At 41.9% G+C, this 27,453-nt stretch overlaps 1 protein-coding gene across 1 annotated transcript in view; it reads right to left on the bottom strand.

The window, feature by feature from the left end:
* Positions 1-27,453, bottom strand: part of LOC118818435 (transcription initiation factor TFIID subunit 4-like) — a 157,530-nt gene that overhangs the window by 5,044 nt on the left and 125,033 nt on the right. The gene's annotated exons all lie outside the window — the stretch shown is intronic.

Here is a 27,453-nt window from a genome sequence, read left to right as displayed (position 1 = left end):
TGATCACTATAAATGAGCCAAACATGATTCAATTGCAATTTTAAGCTATTACTGTGATATGACATTTTACAATATACTTCCGTTTATTAGATTTGACTACCTTAATTATGCCTCCAAAAGAAGCTTATTTGAACTTTGAACCTTATTGGAATTAAAAATAAAAATACCCTCCTAATCCATCATGTAGGCTCACAAAATGGTGGATTTAATACTTTAGCAATAAAGTATAAATGATAAAATTTATATATATATATATATATATATATATATATATATATATATATATATATATATACATATATATAAAACACAGGGTAAAATTATTAATAATTAAATAATAAAATAAAAACTTGGACTTCCATGCATCAATACTATTTTTCACTCAAAGTATTTAAATGTATATATATTTTTTTCCCACCACTAATTACATATCAGCAAACTAGCAAACTACTGTAATTGGTCAGGCTGTGGTCAGTTACCAGCTTTCACACAGATATCCAAGATTTCCAAGTCTGGGCAGCCCTAGTCAAATGACAACGATTCTCTAACTGCAAATGAATGAACGCATCCTCTACAGGAACCCACTTCTGCTAGTTTAATGTACAATTTACATTAATTTGCTGATTTTAACACATTGGAATAAATAACAACATAAAATGTGGCATTTGGGCACACGCAGCAATTCATGGTTTATTTTAATATTTATGGTTTATGTTAAATTCTGCAAATAAACAGAAGTTGTCGTATTTAATTGTTCTCTGTAGAGGGTGTGTTAACTTAGTTGCAAGCACAAAAAAGCATGCAGTTGAACCAGGAGTGCAAAACGTGCATTTTCACTGTACACAATGGACACCAACATATTCTTTGCATGCATTGGAACTGGTTTTCCTCCTCAAGCATTAGTATTAGCATGTCTGTATTCATATTCAAAGGTCCAAACTTCACTGTTTATTCCCTGAACATAAGAAAACAATCATCAGTCGGTTAGTCGTGTGGTATTCAGAGGAGCATCAATGGGACAGTTCATCACTTTTGTTATCTGCTACAGTAGCTGCTATGCTAGCTAAGCAGCTCTGACTGCATCTTCGAGCCGCGTGCAGCGAGAAACAACGCTGCAATTAATCTGACTCTGGGAATGCAGTAAAAGGGTTTAATAGCCAGTACGCTGGATTAGCCCTTTTGAAAACAAATCTCGCAAAAATATCTCAAATACTGAGTCAGTGAAGTCAATGAACTCGTCGGCTTTGGCTGCTCAGTCCACGTGGGAACGAAGGAAAGAAAAAAGCTTTCAAAGGCTCGTGTTTCACATAAACAGATAAACAGACTCCAGTAAGTTTCCATAGATGAACGACGTCAAGAAGCCAAATGCAGAAAATGCATGACAGATATCTATCGCTGATCCACCTACATACGTTGTGACAATTAGATGGATTTTCCCCCGTAAACACAGATTACAGAGGGGCTTGATTGCTAACATCTGTGCCTGGTCAGCTTGCATGGCATAGATTTAGTCTGAGATGTACACATGGCCTTTATACCAGCCTACACTGGCATTACCCACCTTCATATTCTCAACAAACCGACCGCGCGGCCGCTCAGCGCAGCCGAGCAGGGTGGCCTGCGCTCAGACAGGAGCGTCAGTGGTTTTGACAGGTGGAGTGTGTTGAGGCTGGGTGAATTTGGGGCAGGCGGAGCGCAGGGGCACCCTCGGGGTGAAGCAGGTCCCCCCGAGCGAGAAGGCTCGGCCTCATCAGGGCAATCAGGGCTGACCTCATGTGAAAGGCGGGCATGCCTGCTGCCATGGCAATTACTGCCAATCATCGCCCGGACCAATCAAACGCATCCATCCACCGCGGACAGAGGAAGACAGTAGGCTTTGGCATCTGGTGAGTGAGCGAAACGTGAGATGCAGAAAGAAAGAAAGAAAGGTGCCTCCATATTTCATCGGTGTGTTCGAATGCTTGAGATCTAATAATGAAAACTGAAAACTGCTTTCATTTTGGAATATGAAGCCCCTTTCATAGTAACCAGGAATTTGTGTAAACGGGTACGTAAATTGGAAACTGGGAACACAAACCTGAGACAAAATCCCTGCACGACTGACAAATTTCCTGCATGAAGCCCAAAAATAATTCCCAAAAACTAGCAGGAGGGCTCACGTGTGAACAGTAGCCATTACTGGGGAAGCTGAAAAACGTATCCTCTTCTGCTGTTTTTATCATCAAGCTTTCAGTTTTCTTGGAAAACGTCACTGAAGTGCATCTTGTATGACTCTACTGCACAAATGCACCGCAGCATTGCTACGTTTACGACAGGCTTTTGTTTTTACAGTACAGCTTTCCCTTTTTCACACAAGTAAAATGTTGCAGGAGTGTATTTTGTACATGATTCATGTATGAAAATGCTGTGGAATTGTGGTGAAATTTGACTTGTGTATCATCTAGAATCCTGAGTTTGCCAGCTGTAAATACGACTTCCTACGTCAGCCATTTGAGCCAAATTTACAAGTGGGAAAATTGGTATTTCCCAGTTTCCGACACTGCTCAAACACCCCCAATGTGTAAGTGTACAGGTCTGCACAGAGTGTCACACATCTACCTTCCACACATACTCTTTTCTAAAAGCTCCTCCTGAGCTGGACCACCACACACACACACACACACACACACACACGCACACAGTGTTCAACAAGACTCCTGGTGCATCTTCTGGTGTACTCTGTAAATTCACTTCTAAAAATGCAATGCAGCTTGAAATTAACACATCGACCGCTGTTTTTTGTGTCACGGACAATTAAATGGTAACTGCAAACAAGCGTTGACTAACAAAGAGGTTCTACAAGGTCAAAAAAGAGACAGAGAAGGCAGAAAAGAAAAAGATATGAAATCAGCTTTGTTGGGCGAAAAGATCCACGAGGCAAAAAACAGCATCTGTCATTTTATCTGAGATGGCTGCTCGCAGGCATAATGTCATATGACATATCCATCCGACAGAGTGCACGCAGATACCTCGATACATCTCTCCAGACGTTTCTGACCGTCCGGCTGTTTCTGAGGGAAAGGGAAAGAAAGAAAGGAAGAAAGGAAGGAAAGAAAGAAAATGAGAAATCAAAAAAAAAAAAGTAAAAAAAGAAATCAAGAAATAAAGAAAGATAAAAATGACAAAAGGAATAAAAGTAAGCCAGAAAGAAAGCAAAAGAGAAACTGAGAAATAAACTAACATGCAAATAAAAAATTAAGTATGAATGAAAGAAGGGGAAAAAAAGCGAGAAAGAAAAAGAATGAAAGTATGAAAAAACAAAGAAAGAAGAAAAACGAGAAAAAAAGAAGTGACAGCTCAAAGGAAAGAAAAAGGAAACTGTAGAGAAGGTGAAGGGCAAATGAGAGAGAGAGAGAAAGAAACAGAAAAACAGAGAGAGAGAGATTAGAGGAGTGAGAGAGGAGGGTCTGAGGAATCTGCTGCCAGCGTTCACACCTACACACACTCACACTCACATACACACTCAGTGAGCAGTGATGGTGACGGCTGTGAGAGTGTGTGAGTGTGAGTGTGTATGAACACTAATACGGTCGTAATGTGTTTATAGACGCAGGCTAATAACACATTAACCATCACTCATCACTCACACTGTCTGGACATTTAACTCTCACTGAAAAAACACTGATCCTAAATCAGCTACAGCACTCACCTCACAGTAGACACATTAAAGGGGAATTCCACCAATATTTAAAATTTTCAGAGAATCAAAAAAACTCCTTCACAGTGTTTTGATGTGAAATGGTTGATTGTAGAGACTGTAGAGACACAGTGGTGGTGATAGGAACCAGAAATGTAAATAATTTTGGTCAGGAAAATGCAGGCCAGTCATTCAACGATCACATGGTTCTACGATGACTAAAACACAAATATAGTTTATTTAATATCTAAAACCACCAGTGAACCTACATGTGTCTTCTAAGTTTTATATGGAATGATGATGGTAAAATAGTCATGAATCTAAAAAAATACCATTAATGATTTAAATGATTAAAAATACAAGTTTTAGGCCAAAAACCTTCTAACAACCACCAAAAAAACGAAGTCCCAGGCAGTGTATTTATAAGCATTTCATTTCATGTACTAACTTTCTGTGAAGGCGCTTTTAGAGGCATTAAGTTCTTTAGATATCTGGTTCCTATCAACACCACTGACTCTGCGAGTTTCTCTATCGTCAAATCCCTCTGAAACCACCCTTTAAGGAAAAATACAGTGAGTATTTAGCTCACTGTGGCCTACAGGCAAGACTAGAGCACAAATTCAACAGAGAGTGACCACTGTAGATTCGAGCCATACTAGGTCTGCTAATCACTATAGCAATTTTGACCTCTGCAATACTGACACTGCAGAACGCCGGAACAAGCAAATGAGCCCTTCGTCCACTCAGAGTGGTTTAACGTGTGCTGTGAGCATCCTGACCAATCACAGACATACCCTGCTGTATTTCTGTGGGTATTGTGGTGAATCATTCATGGAACCACTGAAATGTAAATAATTTTGCTCATGAAAACACAGGTCAGTCATTTAACGGTCACGTAGCGCCATGGATGTATGCCCCACAATGTGATTATTTATCCATACTGTGGGAGCAAGAAATCTGACCAATCTAGAAACAATGGACAAATGGACAACATATCATACTGTCATTCAACTGATTTAGGATCAGTGCTTCTCTAAACTGTTCACCAATTCAAAGTCTTTGCGAAAATGCACAGCCACTAACAAAGACACTGACTGGTCAGATGTCTTAAGCCCAAAACATCTGACCACTCAGTGCCTTTGTTATAGGTTTTGCCTTTTCTCAAAGAGTTTGACTTTGCAAACCGCAGGTTACGGTACTGTTCCCACCTGTACTGTCCCCTACAGTAATACGAGGGGGCTGTAGATTAGCTCCCACTTTGCTAAATTTACTTTCCATTAATAATGTATCTTCTTCCTCCTCCTCCTCCTCTCTCTCTCTCTCTCTCTCTCTGTCTCTCGACACAGCTATACTCTAATTGTCTGGTGGCTGGATGAGGGCAGGAACTCTCTGAAATGCCCCTTTGCTCCTCTCTGGCCTTCTTTCTGCTGATGGGCTGCTGTATGAGTGGCAGCGGGGCACTTGATGCTGGAGCCAATATTGGACTTGGAAGGGGTTTCACCTCAGGGCTGCAGGTTAATGGGCCCCTTTTGCAAGAAACACACAGACTTACAGCATCCAGAGCCTGAAGAGCTGATACTGCTGCCTCAGCACTCCTCCACTGAGAAGAGAAGAGAGTGACAGAGAGATAAAGAGTGATGGATAGAGGGGTAATAAGTTGAATATAACGATGGGAGGTCAGATGAGTACAAAGCCAAATCACAAGCTATCCAGCAAAAAGCTAGTTTCTCTGTTGCGCTATCCACACGTACATAAACCGTCTATGATGTACTAGAATGGCCACAATTATCAGTATTTTGTTTGGGAGTTGCTTTTCATTGGCTACCTACATGTCCTTGTTTACATACTTAAGTCCAAGTTTTATCTGATGGGAAACTGCGTTGTATCTATCGAGCTAAATGCTGGCTAAAGACATTAGCCACCAATCGCCTTTTCTTCAGAGTGATAAAGAGATTGAATTTTTTTTTCAAGTTCACAATATCATGTCTTTAAAGGCATTTTCAGAGCTTTTTTTCAGACCCAGGACCTCTTGCTTTGCAAGTCTGGTACATTTGGTCACGTGTGAAAACGGTTTCTGAGCCTGATGTACAGAACAGCGCAATCGATCCACAGTTTGGTTGGAATTCTTGTGTGTGAAAGCAAACCAGTGATAATGAGCCCAGAATTGGTCCTGGGTACAGACTCAAGTATTCAAGACAAGTGTGAAAACGCTGTAAAAGTTATTCAGGAGTTTTATTTGAAGTACTGATAAGTTAAGGTCCTGACCATCTAAAGTCTTGCAGGCATAGCCCAAAGCTAACTAGTCCAAAGAGGTTAAATGAAGCTAAGCTTAACCTCTAAAGAAGCAGGGGAAAAATGGGCACACTGGTCTGGCATCCTCTAGATTGGTAAGGAAGGGGAAAGATTCAGTTTTCTGGTTTTACCTGCAGAGTGACAGAACTAACCCATCCATCCATCCATCCATCCATCATCTAAACCGCTTATCCTTCTGGGTCACGGTGGGGTGCTGGAGCCTATCCCAGCTGTCATTGGGTGGAAGGCAGGATACACCCTGGACAGGTCGCCAGTCCATCGCAGGGCACATTCACACACACATTCACACCTAGGGGCAATTTAGCACGTCCAATCAGCCTGACTGCATGTTTTTGGACTGTGGGAGGAAACCGGAGTACCCGGAGGAAACCCACACAGACACAGGGAGAACATGCAAACTCCACACAGAAATTACCCTGGTCGCCCAGCTGGGAATCGAACCCAGGCCATTCTTGCTGTGAGGCGACAGCGCTACCCACTGCGCCACCGTGCCGCTCAGCACTAAACCATGAAACATATTTGCCTTCATTGTGTCCGAAGAAAATAAGATCCAATCATGTTTTAGAAGAAATAATCAAGAGCCAATAATGTTTTAGCTTAGAAGCTGACCTAACTTAACTTTTTATGATATAAGCCCTGATTGTGTAAAAGTGTATAGAAGCTAGACAGCTAGCTAGATGATCTAGTACATAAATACCTCCACCTTCCGAAATTCCAGTTTAACCACCAAGTGACTGGACTGTGCAGAGTGCTATATGAGTGAACAGTGTTATATAGAGCAATGGTAGTGAGTGGTGGAGCAACATGTAGCACATAAGCAAAACTATAAACACCACAGCAGCGGCATCCAGCTCTGCTGCAGGACCGCGGCTCAGTTCCTCTGCACCAGCACACCTGATTCAGCTCATTGAGGGCTTGGGTAATTACTGCATTATTTAAACCAGACATGTTAGAGCAGCGTAGGGAACAAAGGAGATCTGAGATCTACAGACTACAACATCCTATTCACACACTTTCCCAAGCAGGAGTGTGTTCAGTATTAGTGTGGTCCTAAAATATAACAGAACTGAATTTTATAAACTCTCTGAAACTGAGAAACTGAAAATATTGTCAGGAGAAGAATATAAGAACACCACAGCTTGAGGGACAATGGGTTGGTTAATTGTAGTGGTTGGTATAGTTTACTGTGTAACACCTCTGCCCTCTAGGCTGAAGACTGGGGTTTGATCCTGGACAAAGACCCCATGCTTGACCAACAAACTGGATAAGACTCCAAGCACTGCCTTCGCTTATATGTGTAAACATACATTGTACGTCGTCTGGATGAGAGCTTCAGCCAATTATATACCTGCAATGTCATTTGTTTCTAATGTATATAATAAGACATTGAGTGTTAAATGGTTACTAGACTGATGTATGATAAACATGTCCAAATGTGTCTAAATAATAAGTGAATTCAGCTGATGCAGTTGTTCAAATGCGAATACAGCACTTGTATAATCTCCATACACTGTAAGAAACAAAGGTTCTATGCAGGTACATTTTACATTCTCCAAGGTACAAACAATCAAAATAGTGACAATGAAAATCCGACTGTGCACCTTAAATGCATTTTTCCAGGTGAAAAGTACGTCTTTGTATATCTATTTTCATAACCTAATGTTTTAAAACAGGACGCTAAAATAAAAGCCTGGAGACGAGACGGGGTGTGTGGAGCTTAGAAAATATCATTTCAGAGGATTATGGTACAGTTATGTTCCCTGACTAAAGGTACTGAGATGTACCCTTGACGGTTCCACCCCAGTGACGAGAGGGGTACTGCCCCAGTGACAGTTTAGTACCTTTATTTCTGAGAGTGTACAAAAGCATTGACCAATAGAATGCGATGCTCTCCAGCATTGGGCTGTGAAGCAGTGGAACTGCATCCTCTGGAGCAATGGAGCTCCATCCAGTACCTTTGGGATGAGTCAGAGAGAACCAGAACTGATCATCCAACATCAGTACCTGACCTCACTAATGCTCTTGAATTAGAGATCTTCACAGCAATGTTCCAACATCTAGTGTAAAGCCTTCTCAGAAGCTGTTTCTACAGCAAAGGGTGACAAGCTCCCTGTTAATACCATTCACTTCAGAAGAAATGCTGGATGAGTCTACAGACCTTTGGAGATACAGTTTAATTTAAGTAAGAAATTCATTGGTACCAAAAAGGTCTATATTGTTAAAATATGCTGAAAATGTTTAAAAAGCATGACTACACATTGAACTCATTTCAGCACAGTATTCGACTGAAACCAGTAACCGTCCCATCCTGACACTGGCACCTGTATTTAGTAATAAGATAATGATACGATTCTTCTTAGAGAGAAACATAAGCAATGAACAGGGTTCCTCTCCTCTCCCGAGGCTATGTGAGGACATAAAGCTTAACCACACGATCACCTTCACGCTGCTTTTCCACCAGCCCAACCCCCCCTCACCGTGGGACCGGACCCCCTCCTCAACCTCCACCTCCATAACAGCTCCTGCCATTAATTAAGACCAGAGGCCTGCTCTTTTTCCCTTTTCCGCCTCTCTCTCTCTCTCTCTCTCTCTCTCTCTCCCTCCCCTCCTCCGCCTAGAGAAAAAGGCCGATGAGGACATTTTGAAAGAGTTAACAGATGTCGGCTGATTGGCCCGGGGCGTTTCAGCCATCGCCCGAGTGATGTATTTGATGTGGAGTTTATTCAGCTCCAATAAACGTATAAAGAATTAGAATAATAATTCACAGATGTACGCAGCGCGGATTATAGGCCCGGGCTCTCTTTGAACCGAACCGCGGCAGCCAAGATGCACAAAGCACACTCAAGAGAGAGGCGCTGTTTTTTCCTGCGCTAGCCGCTAATCAAAGGGTCAGCGAGGGGGACTGAGTCGCGCAGCCCTGTACTTGCAGGCCCGTGTAGGCTGCGAGGGGAATAAAGCCAGCTTCATGTCGGGGGAGAAGTGGAAAAGTGAACAAATGTAAATCACAGCGTTTCATTTAAGCCGGCTGCACACTACATTACACATGAGGGAGGAGCCGGGCCGAAAATGGCAGGAATGACGGACCGGTCTCATTTCCGTTACAGTACAGGGCTTCATCTTGAACCACCGAAGAGAAAATAGAACTGCAAAGAGAAGTGGAGCGGGTTGGTGGGAGGGGGAGGGAGGACAGACTAAACCACAGTATTCTGAACACCGTGATAAATGGTGGAATTACATTCAAAACAAACAACTTCAATTCCGTCCCCGACTAAAGAGCAACAAATCTGGAAAACGGCCGCATCTTAATACCCCTACATAAAACACGAAGGGGAAAAAAAAAACAGGCCAGGCAAGCCAGAGAGCTCCATGGCGATGCATAGCAACGGTGCAGAATCTCAGTCAAGGAGAAAGAAGGCAAAAAAAAAAAACACCTTATTACTTCTAACTCCTGCAAGCCATTTTGGTCTCCAAAGGTTTCGGAGTGCCTGGGGCGCTGTGTCTGCAGTGTTTCGGGAAATGACTTGCCTTCGCACGAACACTGCCATGTTCTGCAGCGCTGCTGCCCCCAGCAGCCCCGCTCAATTTCTCTTTAACCCTTTCCTGCCTTTCAGCCTGTGACTCACCGCCAATGAGCGCATTTTCTTTCTGTCTTTCTCTCTCTCTCTCCACCTCGGTCTCTCTCTCTCTCGCTCGGAGAGCAGCCCTGTCACATTGTTTAGCCTCACACCCACACAAACTGTTTTCTCCCCCCCCTTCTTCACAAGCACCAGAGCGGTTAGCATTAGCATCTCCATCTCGTTCGGCTACTTATGCGTCGTCGAGGCTGTAAAACAAGCACGGCACCCCCTCGGAAAGAGCCGGAGGGGCACGAGGTGGGCCGGACGGGGCGAGATGACGGGAAACGTGACCGTTTGGGCAGCGGTGCTAGTGTTCTTCCACTGGAGTATGTGTGTATCAAGGGTGGATTAAATCTGCAAACTCGTTGACACAACACATAATTAAAACATCTTGCTCGGGGTCAGGAATTTTCTAATTAGTAAGTGTACTGACAAAGCTGCAATTGCATCGCCTTGAGTTTCGGAGTCCACAGGTTACTGCTTAGATGAAAGCTGCGCCTGCAGCGCTCTTCTGGAGGGGGGTTTACGCACACACACAGGCAGAAGGGTCACCCAGTGAAACAGCGCACAACACCCGGAACCGTCCTCGCAAACAAAAAGCACTTCAAACTTTGCTGCCTGGAAACAGTAATCTCGAGCGCTCTCTCTCTGCCTCCCTCCAGAGCTACAGATTAATAAGAGTTTACGCTGCGAGACAAAGAAACAAAAGCTAACTAATTTAACTATGCTACGTTTAGCTGTTCGCGCATGGGCAGAAAATCACTGCAGTCAGTCTCCGACAGGGTCAACTTTACAGGAGAAGCAAAACGTTCTCAACTTTAATGTAACACTTACGTTAAATATGTTTACGTAATAAATACATAATAATGTGTTGCTGTAACAAGGTTTTATTCTAAGCGATTGTGGAACATTTCTATTGGTCCATATCATTAAATAGGCCAGGCTAAACTCACTTGCCACCCGACTTGGTTAAGATACATCGGGGTGTAACTGGAAGGTTAGCGCTTGCTTCCTAGCAGTTTAATGTGGTATGCGCTCATGTTTTGGCCAAAGTAACATTCTCACTGGGATTGGCCAGAAATTTGAATTAGCCAGAAAAGCAGAACACAATTTGGGAAACTATGGCTCTGAAATGCTTTACAGACTGACTGGGACAGAACAATATTCTGCCTAGTCTGGAAAATACTGAAAAGGCTGAGCTGAACCTGATATTGTAACAGTTTCATAGCTCTATCTGTAACACATTAGGATACTACTGTTTTTTTGCCAATATTTAAGCAAGTTTCATACAATGTTCAGGGTTTCTGTGCTTTACTTTTTTCTTTATTGTACAGAACTGTCGTATAAAAGCAATAGATCTGTCGAGATCGTGTGCTATTGTGAACAATATCACAGCTGTGACCATCTATGGATGATCTACTGAAAATCACTGTGATGTTATTTGCGATGACACTTCCTCTCAAATTCCATTGCTTAACCCTTAAAATCCCAGGCTTACTACACTCTTGGGCTTATTATTCAGTAACTACAGGGACTTCAATGCAAACTGGCTGAGCTATTCTTAGCTTACAGAAATGTGTGATAAAACCACAGGTTGGCCCTGGCTGTTTAAGGGGTTAAGGCAGAGACGAGCTGGCTTGTGCCGGAGGAGCAGCATCTAGTGCTAGTCGCAGTAGGCTTTAATCACAGAATTTCTTGGTCCTTAAAGTTTTTCTGCAAACTGAAATAATAGTTTGGGGTGGTTTTAATGAAATACGGTGTTGTACAGCTGAATAAAAGACACAGACGTGAAACTTAAGTGTGGTGTTTGAGGTTTTATCATGAGGAAACCAGCAAGAACCCATTCAGAGAGTAGACTATGCTGTTGCAGACTGCATTTAGAAAGTTCTGGTGAGTTCCCGTCATAGGCAGCAGTACACCAGTGTCCAGTCTTTTGATTTCTAATTCAGGTACGGCCCAGTCTGGCTGTATAAACAAAGGCGCTGCCTGGCAAAGGAGCAGTAAAGCACTGTGAACAGAACCGGTCTGGACGGCTGCGGTGACAGAGCTGCATGAAAATAAACAAGGAAATACGACCCAAACCAAAACACTCATGAGTCAGGGTTGCTTTTACAAAACGCCCACGCTAAAGCCAGCCTGTCCCACACCAAACCACAGACTGGCCACTCTCTGCTCACTCTCCTCTGAAACCCAACCTCAGCAGACCATATCTACAGTCATTAACACGGTAACTACTCCGAGAAAAATGGACAATTTATCAGGCTCAGTATCTTTGGCTCTGCATGAAAAAGACCGGCTGTGGAACTTTTTCTTTTTTCCTCTTCTTTTTGTGGAACATTAAAAATTCAAAGCGTTTCATATGTAAAATGAACCCAATTAGGAAATGAATGGGGCCGAACGGCAGAATGAGGCTTAAGTCAGAATGCTTGTCCTCAGAAGATTCGGCTAATGAGGCCTTGTTGATTTTACGCTCTTCACTTTTTAAACGCCGTGGCAGGGCGTCATTTCTACAGCTGTTTTAAATTTTAATTCTCTCTGAATGAGAAGGTGGAGCCGGCGCTAATAACTGGAGCCTCGATGCCTTATGGTGACCAACCGGGAGTTTCAAACATGAGCCTTTTGATGTCTTTGTAGAACTGAGTTAGAGCACTTTTGGAAGAAGAGGAAAAAATAGAAAAACACTTTAACCTAAAAACCTCCTGATGAAGCACGAGGGGTGACCCGACAAAAACGAGGAAAACATTCTTTAATAGGATCGTCAAGAGGAGGAGGTGCAAAAAGCCCCACGACGTCTTAATAAAAGTGAATTTCTCTGCTCTGAAACAGGGACTAGACCTTGTTCACTCTGAGCTTTGAAGAAACGACGGGGGTCTTTTTAAAACCAAAATGTGGAATCTTATCTATTAACCCACGTCCCTTGATTGTGACAAAGTCAACCCAGAGCTGTCAAAATGTGCCCCTTGAAAGGCTTTACGGGGACTGAAAACATCTCAGCCTCAATAAATAAAGTATACATACAAACGCGCCTCTTTCAACTTAAAGAGGGAGTACAGTCGCTCAGGAGGAGCAGAAAGTGCACCTTGATCTCAGCCAGTCACTCATTCGTCCTTTTCCAGAAGTCTGACACGTCTGCGGCTGTTGAGGATCCACTGCGAGCTCGTTGCACACCTACTGAGACGCCGACACACGTTTCTGAGTGCTGGATGTTGAAGAGCAGTCAGAAAGACGCTGCTGATTGAGTCCTGGCGTCTTTCGGGGACAGAGAGAATTTTATTTTTTTCTCTGCCCCAGAAAAGAGCAGAGAGACATTAGCATTGTGCCACCAGAGCCTCTTGTGAGTAAGTTTTTCTGATGGTTTGGCAATCGCGAGGTCCTTTAGTCGGTTCCCGAAAACGTTTTGGCTTTCCGTTCACGCTCCAATGCCAAGACCACACAAATCCAGTGCCATCCGAAGTCCATCCAAACCGAGGTCCAGGGACTTACGCACAACAACGAGGCCGTCAAGCTTAATTAAAAGAATAGTTCGGCGAAAAGTTGTCACAATTTTCCACTTTTCCCAAATATACTCGATCAGCGAACACATTCAGGGTTTGAAGTTTCATTTTGCACTGGAGCTACAAGGCTAATGAAACTAACAGGCAAAAGTGAGGACACACTTTAGGCTTCAAGATGCCATTACTGTTATTAGAAACAGTCGTTTACAAGATTTTATAAAATTACAAAATACTACTGTTTTGTTGATTCCTCTTCAGAGAACAAACTTAAAGGTGTCATTTTTCTGCAAATTTTACAATTAAAGTTATACAATTTTCCAACTGTATAATTACAATTTTGCGATTTAAATTATCACTGCTGTTGGGACAAAACCTCATATTGTCTTTCATAGTTTGAAAATGCGTGTTGCCCTACATTGTGTGTAAATTTCACAATGAATGGACCAAAATGATTCGGAAAAAAATCTGATTCCTTTGACTTACATTATAAATAATTTTTGTTCCGACAACAGCGTTATACAATTTCTATTTATTTGCTAGATTAGATAGATTATTAGGGGGAAAAAAAATTATACAAAAAAGAGATACAAAATCTGCCATAACTTTTGCAGAGGCCACATTTTATGTTTTATTTTCACCCCAATATATTAAATTCAGCAACTGAACAGTAATTGTGCATTAAAATGTGTGTTAACTTTCACAAAAATCAACAAAATGTAATTTGACTAGGGGTGCCCAAACTTTTGCATACAACTGTATGCAATGTCTGTTTTTATAGAAATAAAGATATCACAGTAATACCAGAATCACATCAATATCAGTAGACGCTGGTATTTAACAGATGATCTGGCTGATGTTTAAAATGTTTATGACATATTTATAGAACTCAATAAATGCAGAATGTTTCGGCACTGATTGGCTACTGTGCTGAAATATCTGCATCATTTCAACCATTTTACAGCATTTGTAACCTTACAGTGTCCGAGTTTCAGGTTACTCTATAATGATATAGGCATACAGCCTGCATAATTGGTGGAGTAAAACTTGTTAGACAATATGGTCAAAAGTATGTGGACACACCTCCTAATTATTGAGTATTTTATCCACATCTGTTGTTCACAGGTGTATACAATCAAGCACATAGTCGTGGAATCATTACAGACAAACACTGGCAGTAGAATGAGCCGTACTGAAGAGCCCAATGACTGGCACTGTCATGGATGCCACCTTTGCCACAAGTCAGTGTGCCTTGCTCAAAGTGCTATTATTGTGAAATGACAGCGTCTAGGAGCAGCTGTACACAAAGCTGTTTGATGAGTTTGGTGTGGAGAACCTCCAGTGGCTTGACCTTAACCCCACTGAACACCTTTGGTATGAACTGGGATGTCGACTGCAAGTCAGGTCAACATCCAACATCAGAGCCTGACCTCACAATTGCTCTTTTGACAAAAATTCCCAGACACACTCGAAAATCTTGTGGAAAGCCTTCCCAGAAAAGTGGAGACTGTTACGTGGTGGGGCAACTTTATATTCATGCCCATGGTTTTGGAATGGTATGTCCAACAAGCTCATACAGAGGTGATGGTCAAGTGTCCACATACTGTAGTGCAAAGGGCATTTGTAGGTGTAGTTTCGGTATAAAACTAATGAAGCGAATCTAAGACCGCGAACATGTCTTGGCTGATCAACTACATTTGAGGTAAAGGGGAAAACTGCTCTGAACATAGACCCTCGCTGTCATTGCTTCTGCAGGGTGAGTAACGCTTCCTCGACTACAAAAAATACAACAGTTTGCCAACAGTTTGCTTCAGCAAAGGCCCCAAAGGCGTCCCCTCTGTACCTGCACAGCTTTGAGGCAAAAGCCCTACTTCGCAGCCAGCTGTGTGTATGCACAAACCTTATCTACATATTGACTTGTTATAAATCTACAACATTGTCTGCCATGGTAATTACCCGAGTTTGGATGAGGAAGTGAGGAGGGCTTCCTCCACCTGGGGCGCGGGGCCCAGCGGCTCAGCGCAGAAAACACCTACAGCTACGCCTCACTCACCAGCGCCTCCAGAACACACTCGGAAACGCTCAGGAGGCTTTAACTCTTAAACGTGTGGGTGTTTCTACAAACGTTTGCACAAACCTGGGGTTGTTAGGCACAAATTGATCTTTATGATCTCTGGTTTGCCGTGATAGTGTAAACCTGTCACGCATTTTATTGGTAATGACTACTAACTGTCATATTTTGACATTTTGTTACTTAATTATACTTAACAGACTGTGCTAACATTGTTCTACTATACTTACACAGTGAGTGTGTTTACATGCACTGAACAATCCAATAACTGCAGAAAATCAGATTTTGTCATTAATCCAATCAATATGTTTACATGCACTTGAGTAATCAGATAATGGGGAGACTCCGGGTCTACATGAGTCAGACAGTAATCAGATTTCTGCTTTACAACCAGCCAATAAACTCACAGAAGAAGTTGTGATGTAAACTTAACGTAAAACTCAAACTTCATGCTGCGGCTTTTTTTTAAACGTTGTGCCACTTTACCTGAAAATATAAACATACATCATCTAGAAGATGGAGAATGTTTAAAACCTTTATTTCGTCAAGCACGTAGTCGGTTTCAGCGTTGCTCCAAAAGTGTTTTGCTGCCATCTCGCGGCAACGCTGCTTACTTCCAGTACCACACCCTGTTTTCACACGTGCAGATTGAGAAAACCGAAAGAAATCAGAGTAAGAGTTTACATCAGCTGAGAAATCTGATCACTGAGCTAAAATCTAGCTCTCTTTATCAGATTTCTTAATCGGATTTCTAGACCTTACTGCAATCTAAAAAAATCAGACTGTGCTGTTTACACGACCATTTGATTAATGAGATTACTGCAGAAATCCGATTATGATCGAATTTCACTGAGTGGGTTTATTCTGTACATCAAACACAATCAATCTAAAATTACATATAAACCCTTTCATATCTTTGACCCTACAACCTTTTTACCAGTCAATTTCTGAATAGTAATGTACCCTTTGCCACTTCATGCGTCTCATCTGGATAATATCCAGATTTGATTTGAATATCCAGATTTGTTCCATTTACACTCTGCGTCTCCATTATGCAGATGCAAATATAAAACAATGCAGGTCAGCCCAGAAACGTTCATCACAGTTATGCCTTTTATAGTCTCGCAAGTCAGACGTCTGCCAGTTGGCAGAGAATCTGGCACTTTTCACCACATAACGTGGCCAAGAATCAAGAGGACGTAGTGTTACTGACATACAAAACGACCAATCACAGGCCGCTGTTTTGTTGCTGTGTGTGGGGAGAGGTAACTGCGAAAATCCCAGAGATAAATCTCACTCTGAAAGGCTCATTTTTCTCCATGATGTCCAGCGCAGGCAGCTGTTCGCTTGCGAATTTAGCTGGAAAAACAAAACCTTGTTTCGCATCTGAAAAGGTTTCGTTTGTTAGTCACTGAGTAATTTCACTGGTGAAAGAGCTCTAAGGCTGAGAGTAAAGAGTCAGCACTAGTGGAGATGGTTGTGATGAATGTGGCATAGTTTCTGAATGTGGCATCAAACGTTTAATTGTATTTATTTTGATACATTCATCTCTGCCAGCTGTAGTCCCGTCTGGTAGGAGTAAGGCCAGCATTACACTACAATCAAAAAGCAGTGTGAGGCAAAATAATACACAATAAAAAAAGACACAAAATGCCATTTTTTTCCCTCAATTTTTCTCCCCAATTTAGTCATATCCAATTCCACCCTTTTGTTAGGAATCCCCCAATCAAAGAATCGGAGGGCGAAGGCTAACACAGGCTTCCTCTGAAACCTGTGAAGCACCACCACATCTTTTCAAACTGCTGCTCACACAACGTCACTGAACAGCCAAACACGCTCGGAGGACAACCACCGGATCTGTTACGTCAGCTAACAGACGCCTGCGCTGACTAGCATCACACTAAGTGAAGGGGAGAGGCGGGGTCATCCTACCCACCCAGAGAAAGCGAGGTCAGTTGTGCTCTCTTGGACTCCCAGCCACAAATGGCTGTAGCATCATCAGGGACTGAACTCGCGATCTCCTGATGATAGGGCCAACGCTCAGACAGTTGGGTCACTCAAGAACCCATAAAAACAAAACACCATTTTCATTCGAAGTACACTGCTGGTCCTATTCCTTCCAGACGGAACTATATGAGTGGTTTGAGGTCATGTGGTCATTATTTCAGACCTCCCCCTGACTGTAAACGGTCCACTGCAGGAAGACAGAGACGTACACTGAGTACTTCTTAAGTAAACCTACGACAGCGTGTTTAAAGGTTTTAATTCGATTTTAATGATTTTTTCATACTGACAGCTTAAATACTGCATGTGAGGCTTGAGGAAACAGACACATTTGGCTCTTCCGCATCTCAAACCACCTCCAGAAGTGTCTGAGCAATCGTGCAGCAATCCCTCTCCAACGTGCCTTGGTTGCACTTCTTGGTTCACTTTTATCTCACTGTCCAATCAGAATAGCTGAAGTGGGTCAGCATGAACAGGTTCACAGAATACATTAAACCAGACTGAGACACTGACGTCCAAACGGACTCAAGCGTTGTTGGCCTACTCAGGCCTGCTTGTGCTGCTCATGAGGAACAGCAGAGGAAATCCAGCATAAACGCAGAGCGCTGGACCCCAGACCTGCTAACTGAGGACATATGTCAGTTCGCAGCGGCTGTTTATTCCAACCCGTATCCTGTACTTCTGTCACAGTGTGTATGAGTGTACATGGAGAGCATAAACACACACCCACACGGGCTTTACAAACGGGTCAGACTGGCTGCTGTAAACAGTCCCGGTGCGCAACGAACATTACGATAGAGCGGAAAAGAGGAAAAGAGCAGATCCCGTTTCAGCAGCACATCTGAAAGCGCCATCATTCAGCCTGCTTCATTACACCCCCCCCCGTTCACAGATACATAATTCATACATCCTTAAAAAATACATGCTCTGATCCATCATGGAGAGACGTGACAGACAGAGAAACTGGGGCTTCTGTTACTGCGGCGATGATTTGTAACACGACCGGATTTGGAGGTTGTAGAGAAGCGGGTTTGATGAGGAGCAGAAGCTGGTCATTAACGTCAGCGGTCGTAAGGCAGGGACTTTATAATGGCACGGGACTCTACTGGACTGACCATGCTGAAAAAAGTAATAAGCAATCAGATCTGCTTATTTTGCATTAGTTTACCCTTTGAGTCACTGCTGCAGTTTCCGACATGACGAACAGACTTTAAACGCCCACTAGAGACACCAGCAGAATCAATCCAAGCCTTATTTATTTACAGAGCTCAGCAGAATAAGTGAATCATGTGCAGTTGTTTGGTTTGGGCTCTAATTGATTAATTAGGTCAAGGGTGACCGATATAACTCACCCAGAGGGGAAAACCGATGCTAAACTTGACCCTTACAGCAGCCTCTAGAACGTAGAGTTTGCCTCTAGTAAGTCTTTTATCATTGTTATTATTCTAAAGCTAGGAAGTATAGTTATTACTGTTGTTTTGCTATAAACTATTATTATTATTATTATTATTATTATTAATTATTATTACATTGGCTGCGTCCCAACCCGCATACTACAGCACTAAATAGTGTGTAAACAATAGTGCACCACCATTAGACAGGCAGTCGTTAGTATAGTATGTAAAGTACAGAAGTGCATGGTTTGGAATGCAGCCAGTTACATAATGAAATATAAGTACTGTTTTAAAGATATCGCCCCTCATTTACGAACTTTAAAATGAAAACAGCCATTAAGTACAAGCTCTACATTTTTTACGAGATATTTCTGAGGAGATTAGATGTAAGATAATCTACTTGCGTAAGGAAGGAGACAGTCAAAAGAAATCTTCAACAAATGCTAGAGAGAATCAGACATATGAAAACCAGCTGCAAGACCTGGCAGAACAACAAAACTTCAGATAAACAGCACTTAAAGCTTTCATCTCTGAGAGAGAGGAGAAAATCAAGCTGCTTCAGATCTGAAAACATCCACAGGTGTTTCTGTCCATCCTTCCACTGTGAGAAGACGACTCAGCGCTGTGGGTCTGAAAGGATGTGTAGCTGATCAAGAAGAACACATCAAACAAAGAAGCTGAGCAATGGACTGACCACCCCAGAGTCCAGACCTCAACACCACTGAATGTGTTTGATTACTTCAGAAAATGATCAACCAGCTTCTAAGACTGAACTTTGGAGGTGTGTCTGCAGATTCTTTGAGAAGCTGAAAGTGAGGCCCTGAAGAGAATGGAAGCTGGAATAAAGAGTGACACAGTAAATACTGAAAAAAATATTATATTTAGTTGTTGAAGCTTCTGTGCAAAATATGTTTTCTGCTTTTTAGTCGTTGGCACAGTTTTCCGCACAGCACTGTATTTACATTCCGTATTAACATGTTCAGAGTTTGCACTTCTGGTTTGCCTCCATGTAAAGTAAAGAGAAAACATGGCAAAAGTGTGAAGTAAATGATTTACACTAAATTACAGCAACGCTGACGATAACTGCGACTTCCAGGCTTTAATCCCTGGCCTGGAAGTTTCTACAATTCCTGATTTGGGCTTTAAGTGGCCGCTCTAATTAGCAGCAGAGCATGGTGAATCCCGGAGCCGCTGAAGCTTTAGTGAGCGGATGTCTTGGTTTTGCTGCGTGAGTAAAAGCGAATCCCTCGTGTGCGGCTCGCTAACCTCCTCACCAGGCAGCCAGCGATTGATTCTAAATCTTAATTAGGCAAATGACAAACACGGCGCGCGCTCTAATGAACTGTGTACCCCGTCAAACAGCTGGCTGAATATATTTATTGAGATCAGAGCTAAATTTAATTATTTGGGCAATTACCTACAGACCCCTGGAAATTCTCAGAGGAGGCAGACAGAAGGGGAGGAGGGGGTTAGGAGGGATGTGGTGGGGCATTAGGTTAACAGATCTAACGAGAGATAGCTGACTAATATTTACTGTCAGTCCCCAGCACCTATTCTCCAAAAGACATGTATTTACTTTTATTTATTCCTCCAGTGAATTCCAGGTGGTGTCAATAGAGTGAGTACGACATGCCTTTATTGAACCTCCCTAAGGGTGGGCGATGGTAAATATATAATATAATCACAATACTTGAAGGTACACAGTCCAGTATGTGTTATGATATTTAATTTTTCTGAGGATTGTGATTGGTGGAATGGACAAAACGTACCAACAAAACAGCAACGTCACATTTAAAAAAGGCTATAAAACCTATTAGTACAATGGTTTCATTTATTCAACTTGGAATGTGCAGATATGACATTCTATTATCACCATAACTATGTGATCGTTTATCACAGTTTACTATACTGTACTGCAATGTAAGACAAACATATATACATGTGTGAGACACGTATGAGTTCTGAATGTCATATTAAGCAGTATTGTGGTGGTGGTTATACACTGTGGGTCATACTGTCTTCCATTCCATTATGGACCTCATTCATTTATGGAATTCTTTTTCAACCGTTTTTGCTGGAAACTGGCGAAGCTGCAACAACTCTGTCGCATAAAATGCAGTGATGGTATTTTAAAATGTGCATGATAACAATACTGTGAATATCTTGCTATTCAATATCAGCACGTCTAATTCAAAGTTTGCAAAAATATACTATTTAAGAAGAAAAATGAAGAGTAAAAAAGAAACAACTGGGGAAATGGATGAATAAAAATAAGAGGGTTTTTGCAGTTAATAGCAGTTACTACTCGCGGTCGTTGTTTATAGGCTCCCTATAACACATGCAGTTGTTCAGTGCTCTAGAAGTACTAACAATATCAATCACATACTCAGAACAGCACACTGTAATGTAATTTATCACTTTAAAGATAATCAAGCCTCACTCTATCTATCCTAATACATATAGACAGACAGGCTGCACCTGCTGAGTAGGGTAGCCGCTTTTAGGGTGGAAATATTCCAAACCAAACTGTTCATGTCATTTGCCAAATATGTGTCAGGCTCAGGTTCACACGTCAGGTTCAGTTTCCAAAAAACTCCCATTTTTAACAGATTTTCCTCAGACTTTTTCTCCCTGCTTTAGTTTTACTCCTTTCTTCATTCGTCCTTGGCCCAATCCCATTTCACCCCTCGCCCCTACCACTTAGCCCTTAGCCCTCTGTGTTGTGCTTTCACGCCTAGGGGCAGGGTGTCCCGACTGTTGTTGAGATAGAGGGGTAGGGTGAAGTGTTAGGGCTACATGGAGGTTTTTCAGAGGCACAGTCCAAACGGAGTGTTATGAGGAAAACTGGCAAGATGGCTGCACAAGCAACCAAAGAGTATTTTCTCTGTTACAAAATCACGATAATCATTGACAAAATCACGATAATCAAGACATTATCTTAGTTTAATGTCGTTTTGATGTATTATGGTCCTTTTCTTCCAAACAAGCATAAAAAATCACTAGTAGTGCTGATGTCTCAGTAGCTAGCTAGCTAAATTTCCCGTTCCACCTTAAAGGGTCCAGCAATTCTGACACCTGAAGCACCAGAATGTCACTGTTGCTCCATTTAAGGTGGAACGGGAAAATTCGAATGAGAAGTTGTCAAATATCTAACTTCAGCTTCATATCACTGAAGAATTATGATGCCCTAAATGTAACTAAAGCCCAGCAGTGAGGAGCTGAACTTTACCCTCCTCTGCTGTCACTGCAGACTGGCAGGGTCGCCTACAGAGCGCCGCTCGTAGCCTGATAATGAAGTGATGTTCTTCTTTATTTGAGGGTCCCATTTTGTAGAGGAAGATTTCAATCACTACCCCTTGTAACTCAGTTTTAAGGGACAAGGTGACACTCAAAAACAAGGGGTAGGGGATCGGGCCCTTGAGTTAGGCTTGGACAAAAAGCTTTCAGGTTGTATTCAAGTTTGGATCCAGGCCCTAATCCTAATATTAATCACACACTTCCCAAAACTGCAGTGCAAACGAAATGTCCTAATCGTGACCCCTCTCCCCCTCTCTGAGGATCTATAAATGAGTCGCAAGAATCATGCATCAAAAAAGAAAAAAAAAATCATTCCGCTGCACAACATCAGCGCGTTTTCCTCCCATTAGCAACGGTTCCGAACTTTTTTAAAATTGATCAAATGTAGGAGAGGAATGAACAGAGCGAGTGTGCATGTATGTGAGAAAGAGAGAGTCTGAGCGAGAGAGAGAAGGAGAGAGAGAGAGAGAGAGAGAGAGAGAGAGAGAGAGAGAAATTAAGCTGAGCCAAAAAGTGTGACTTGGATTTAATATTTTATAATTGCCAAGGGACATTCCAAGATCAATGAATTTTTTTGCCTGAGACGCACATCAGAAAGAGATGTACTTCAGTCTTTTTAGGGAACATTGGTCTATTTAATTCGGGTGTCTGATGCATGTGAAATATGCTTCCCCTGGTCTCCTTCGGGTCCCGTAGGCATGGCTGCGGGCGAACATTACCACTTTTAATGGGCAGCCCCTCAGAAGAGGCGAATAAGCCAATAACCCATCCATGCTAATGGGCCCCTCTGTTTATTCACTCCCAGCCCCTTCTCTTCGGCTAATTTTAGCCTCGCTGTATTTTTCCACACACACCACACACACAAATACATAAATAAATAAATAAACAAACAAATAAATAAATAAACAGGAGGGTGAAAATCACCACTGCATCAAAAAAAAGCAATCTTTATATCTTTTTTCTGATAGAAAAAGTCAGAAAAAGGGAGAGGCAATAGAAAGAAAGAAAGAAAGAAAGACAGAAAGAAAGAAAGAAAGAAAGAAAGAAAGAAAAAAAAGCTACAAGTTTCTGTGATTTTGGAGGGTTTTTTTTCTCATTTTACTCCTGGCGAGATACAAAATAGCTTGACTTTGGAAAGAGAGAGAGAGAAAAAAAGAAGTTTCAGTCTTGATACGAAGTTTAATAACAGATGTGAGCATTTACAGGAGAAACCCACCAGCAGAAAAGTGAAGAAATGGATCAGAAATATTTCACAGACAGTGAATGAAAACGAGTGGGGAGCAAGCAAGTCTGGCCTCATTCATAATGAGAACCGTGAGCATTTCTGAGTGAAGTATCCCTTTAAGCCTCATTAGGAAAGAGTGGTTATGACCTAATTATGGACTGGATTTCACACTGACTTTCACACCCCTGCTGGAACAAATGAAGCAGAAACAAAAGAATTCACACTGTACATACAGACTGATAGGCAGACACTGGACACTCTGTTGGTCTGTAATACGAGTATAATGACGCTACTTTTTTTGCTGTTTGCCACCTACAGTAGTTCAGCATAAAGTCTGCGCACAAGTTGATTATAATCAAAAAGTTTGTACAGATAAAGACGTATGCAGTTCTGTGCAAAATAGGTTAAAACATCCTGTACAGCCCGTGTGTCAAACACAAGGTCCGTGGCACAATCCTATTCATTTTCTATTAATATTAGCCCATTTCACTATGAACTGCATTACAGTTCCCAGCATACACTGCAACATAATGTGTGCTCCCACCCCCTCCCCAACAACAATCTATGTATGGGACAGTGCCACAAAAAAAAGATAAAAAATAAAAAAGGATGCCAGGTGTTCAGTTCAAAGAACTGGCAGTTTTAAAACCTGATGTGAAATGGGGACATTTAAAGAGGTTTAACAGTGATCTGAGCTAATGTAGTCTATTGTTTTACATAAAACAATTTGTTTTCGTTTACAATTATTTTTGAATTGTTCAAGTATTCAGTGCCTAATTTTTGCCATTGTAGTTTTGGCATATTTTGCACAATCAGTATCAAAATGTTAAGTAAAAATAAAATAAAAACACAATACTTTTGGTTGGTGCAAAAGTCCCCCCCCCCCGTAGCACGTACTACACGTGCACTACAAAATTGCCATATTTAAAGCTACAACATGTAAGAATTGGGGATTTGGAGACCTCTCTGGTGTCAGTGTGTAATTGCACACAACATAAGGAAGAACATTTTGTAGCACGGGTCGTTTTTGGACTCCCTCCTCCAAGGGGATGAATCTGATAATTTAAAAGAGAACTCACAGAGAGCTCAGTCTGTGGACGTGTCTTTCGTAGGACGTGAGCGAATTATCTGCTATTGTCATCAAATCTTCATCAGTCTAATGTTGATTTTGCATTTGAAAGCTAAACAAAAAAAAAGCTGGACCTTCTTTTCAAAACTGTAAGCATGAGATTAGTAATGTAAAGTGGTACAAAAAACTCATGAAATCTGACAGGACACACTTTTTTAATAGCCACGTTTACATGCAGCCTCATAATCCGTTAATAACCCAAATAATAGTTCCATCAGAATAGAACACATTCATGTAAACACCTCAATCGGAGGCCATTCAGAATACAGTTTCTATCCGACTGATCGAGGTGGGTAATCCTGTAAATAATCCGTTAAATAGAAGAATAATATCCGTGTAAACGCCTGTATCTGATTACATTCCCTATCAGAAAGTTTAAGTCCGTTCTGATCATGTTCGTCGCGTCACAGTGAAAGTTTATACCGTTCAACATGGCGGAGCAGAAACTGGTCTGCAGAGGAGACGAAGTTTCTGCTCTGATCTTTAAAAGACGGCGGTGGGACGGACGTCCAGCTTATGTGTCTCAGAACACGACGTCTTCCTCTCGGCCTTCTTTAATAAGGACATGTGAAGGACGTTTTCCTGAGTCTGACATCATTTTAAAGCACTTAAAAACACAAGCACTGCTCACTGCCGCTCATCTCACTCTGACTGGACTCAGGTGATGCTCGTTGTCATGGTAACGTCTACACTAAGAGGTTCTCTACACATGCGCAGAATTTTGGATCGGATTACTTGTTGTGAGCATGTAAACGGATATTTTCCATCAGATTGTTGAGTAGAGTGACCAGATAAACACCTCGGTCTTCATCTATAATCGGGATGTATTCAATTAAAATTGGCAAAACTCTGCATGGAAACCAGTAAATGACTGGATCTAAATAGTGATACCAAGTATTTGAAAGCATGTTTGAAATAAACGCTTCCAAAGTCCAGACACTGAAGGCCTTCTGCAGACTAGCCTGGCATACACAACACTGGTATCAACACACAGGAGAGGCATTTTATTTTCCCTCTGCTCGAGTCTTATTTCTCTCACTACGCTGAAAAAAAGCAGCTAAATCAAATCAACGCATGGAGAAGTAGATCAGTAATGTTTATGTTGGCAGTTCTGTCGTCAACTTTATTTTGCCTACTCTATACATTTCAGCTTCTCCAATTTCCTCCCCCCTTCTGCCAGCTCCTAATGAAATATCATTTCCAGCGTTTTCACTTGTTTTTGTCCTCAGGCATCAACCTTTTCCGGCAGCAGAATGAAGCTGACAAAAATAATAAAATCAAAAAAGAGGCAAACTTTAATAAATAGTAACACGAAATCCAACTGCGCTGCAATAATGTCACAATACAGTGCTGCTCAAACCAATCACGGAGAATTTACCCGAGTAGAGAGAGAGAGAGAGAGAGAGAGGGAGAGAGAGAGGGTGAGAGAGTCCAAACAGACTTCACAGACTTCACCGCATGATGTAAACTAAGTCCTGAGCTGAATTACAGCAGACTGGATTCAGACGCAAAATCATATTCAATTTAGAGTTAATTCATACCGAATGGCTTCAACTGCATCATGTAAACAACCACGTCAATCCAGAAAATTCCACCAGTCCGTGCCAGGCTAGGAGAGAGGCATAAAAAATATGGACAGAGGGATGAGAGATGGACGAAACTAGTTCATAAACTAGTTCATGATACTGAAACTGCATTGGTATCTACATAATATTGAGTACAATCTGCATCGGTATGAGATCGGATGAGTCTGGGCAGTCTTATACCAGTCGAACCTCGGCCCATTTTCCAGTTATTCATCTAAAGATTTAGGTATCCAAGCTCAGATGATGCACAAATGTGTTCAGCTGTTTATAGCTTTAAGGAATTCTGGTAAAAATACCAATAAGCCTAATGAGTCTAAATAGTGCACAGCGCTAAATTTAGAGTGAGTTGTTTGTTTCGAATAACATTTATTTTGTTTGTGCTGAAAAGTCGGACTCTGAACAAGAAGAACAACTATATTAGAACAACTGTAGCTTCATTTCTGTGTGCAATCATGCTAATGTGAGTGTGGTGGTCATTACTGCTTCCACCAGTGGGGAACAGGCAGGGCTTTTCAGGCCTTCAGAGAAAGCCTAATAATTTCTTTGAATTAAAAAATTACATGCCTGCAATTTTTTGTTACTTGTTATTTAATATAATCATCATGCTTGATATACTTAAGCTCTGCAATTATTGTGGGAACAAAATAGAAAACTGTTCAATCTGGGTCTTTTTCTCTGTGGTATCTAGGCAGATACAACCAAGCGTGCTCTCCCATTGGTTAGGCCTCCAGGAGCTGAACTGAAGGCCTGAAGTTTCAGATTAACTACAAATGAAACCGGAACAATTTAAACACGGCGTTTCGAACCAAAACAACATCTTTTTGGACAAAATGTGGTGATTTGAGTTTGTAAGCTTGCTTAACAGAAACCCTAATCATGGTGTTGTTTGTTCTGAGACCTCTCCTGACTGTGATTGGTCCTAATCACTGTATGGTTTGTTCTGAGACCGCCCCCTAACTGTGATTGATCCTAATCACTGTATGGTTTGTTCTGAGACCGCCCCTGACTGTGATTGGTCCTAATCACTGTATGGTTTGTTCTGAGACCGCCCCTGACTGTGATTGGTCCTAATCACTGTATGGTTTGTTCTGAGACCGCCCCCTAACTGTGATTGGTCCTAATCACTGTATGGTTTGTTCTGAGACCTCCCCCTGACTGTGATTGGTCCTAATCACTGTATGGTTTGTTCTGAGACCGCCCCCTAACTGTGATTGATCCTAATCACTGTATAGTTTGTTCTGAGACCCCCCTGACTGTGATTGGTCCAAATCACTGGGTTGTTTGTTCTGAGACCTCCTCCTGACTGTGATTTGTCATTATCACTGCAGCATTTGTTCTGAGACCTCCCCCGATTGTGATTGGTCCTTATCACTGCGTTGTATGTTCTGAGACCTCTCCCTGACTGTTATTGGCCCTGATGACCGCTTTCTTCATTCTGAGACCTCCCCCTGATTTTGATGGGTCCACCAAGCTCTTTTTAAATATATTTTCAACGACTAGTTAGTTTCTTACAGTGTCAGAAGTTTATTACCAGCTATAATCAGGAAGTGACAGCGGAATCAACTAATCACATTTTGATTTACTGTGGGACCAGTCTTGCAAAAAAAATGCCATTCTAGGCCTGCTGGATATCTTAGATTTCCTACTGAC

Source organism: Colossoma macropomum, unplaced genomic scaffold, assembly GCF_904425465.1.
Source record: "Colossoma macropomum unplaced genomic scaffold, Colossoma_macropomum, whole genome shotgun sequence".
NCBI classification, from domain to species: Eukaryota; Metazoa; Chordata; class Actinopteri; order Characiformes; family Serrasalmidae; genus Colossoma; species Colossoma macropomum.
This window is presented reverse-complemented; position numbering and strand designations above follow the sequence as displayed.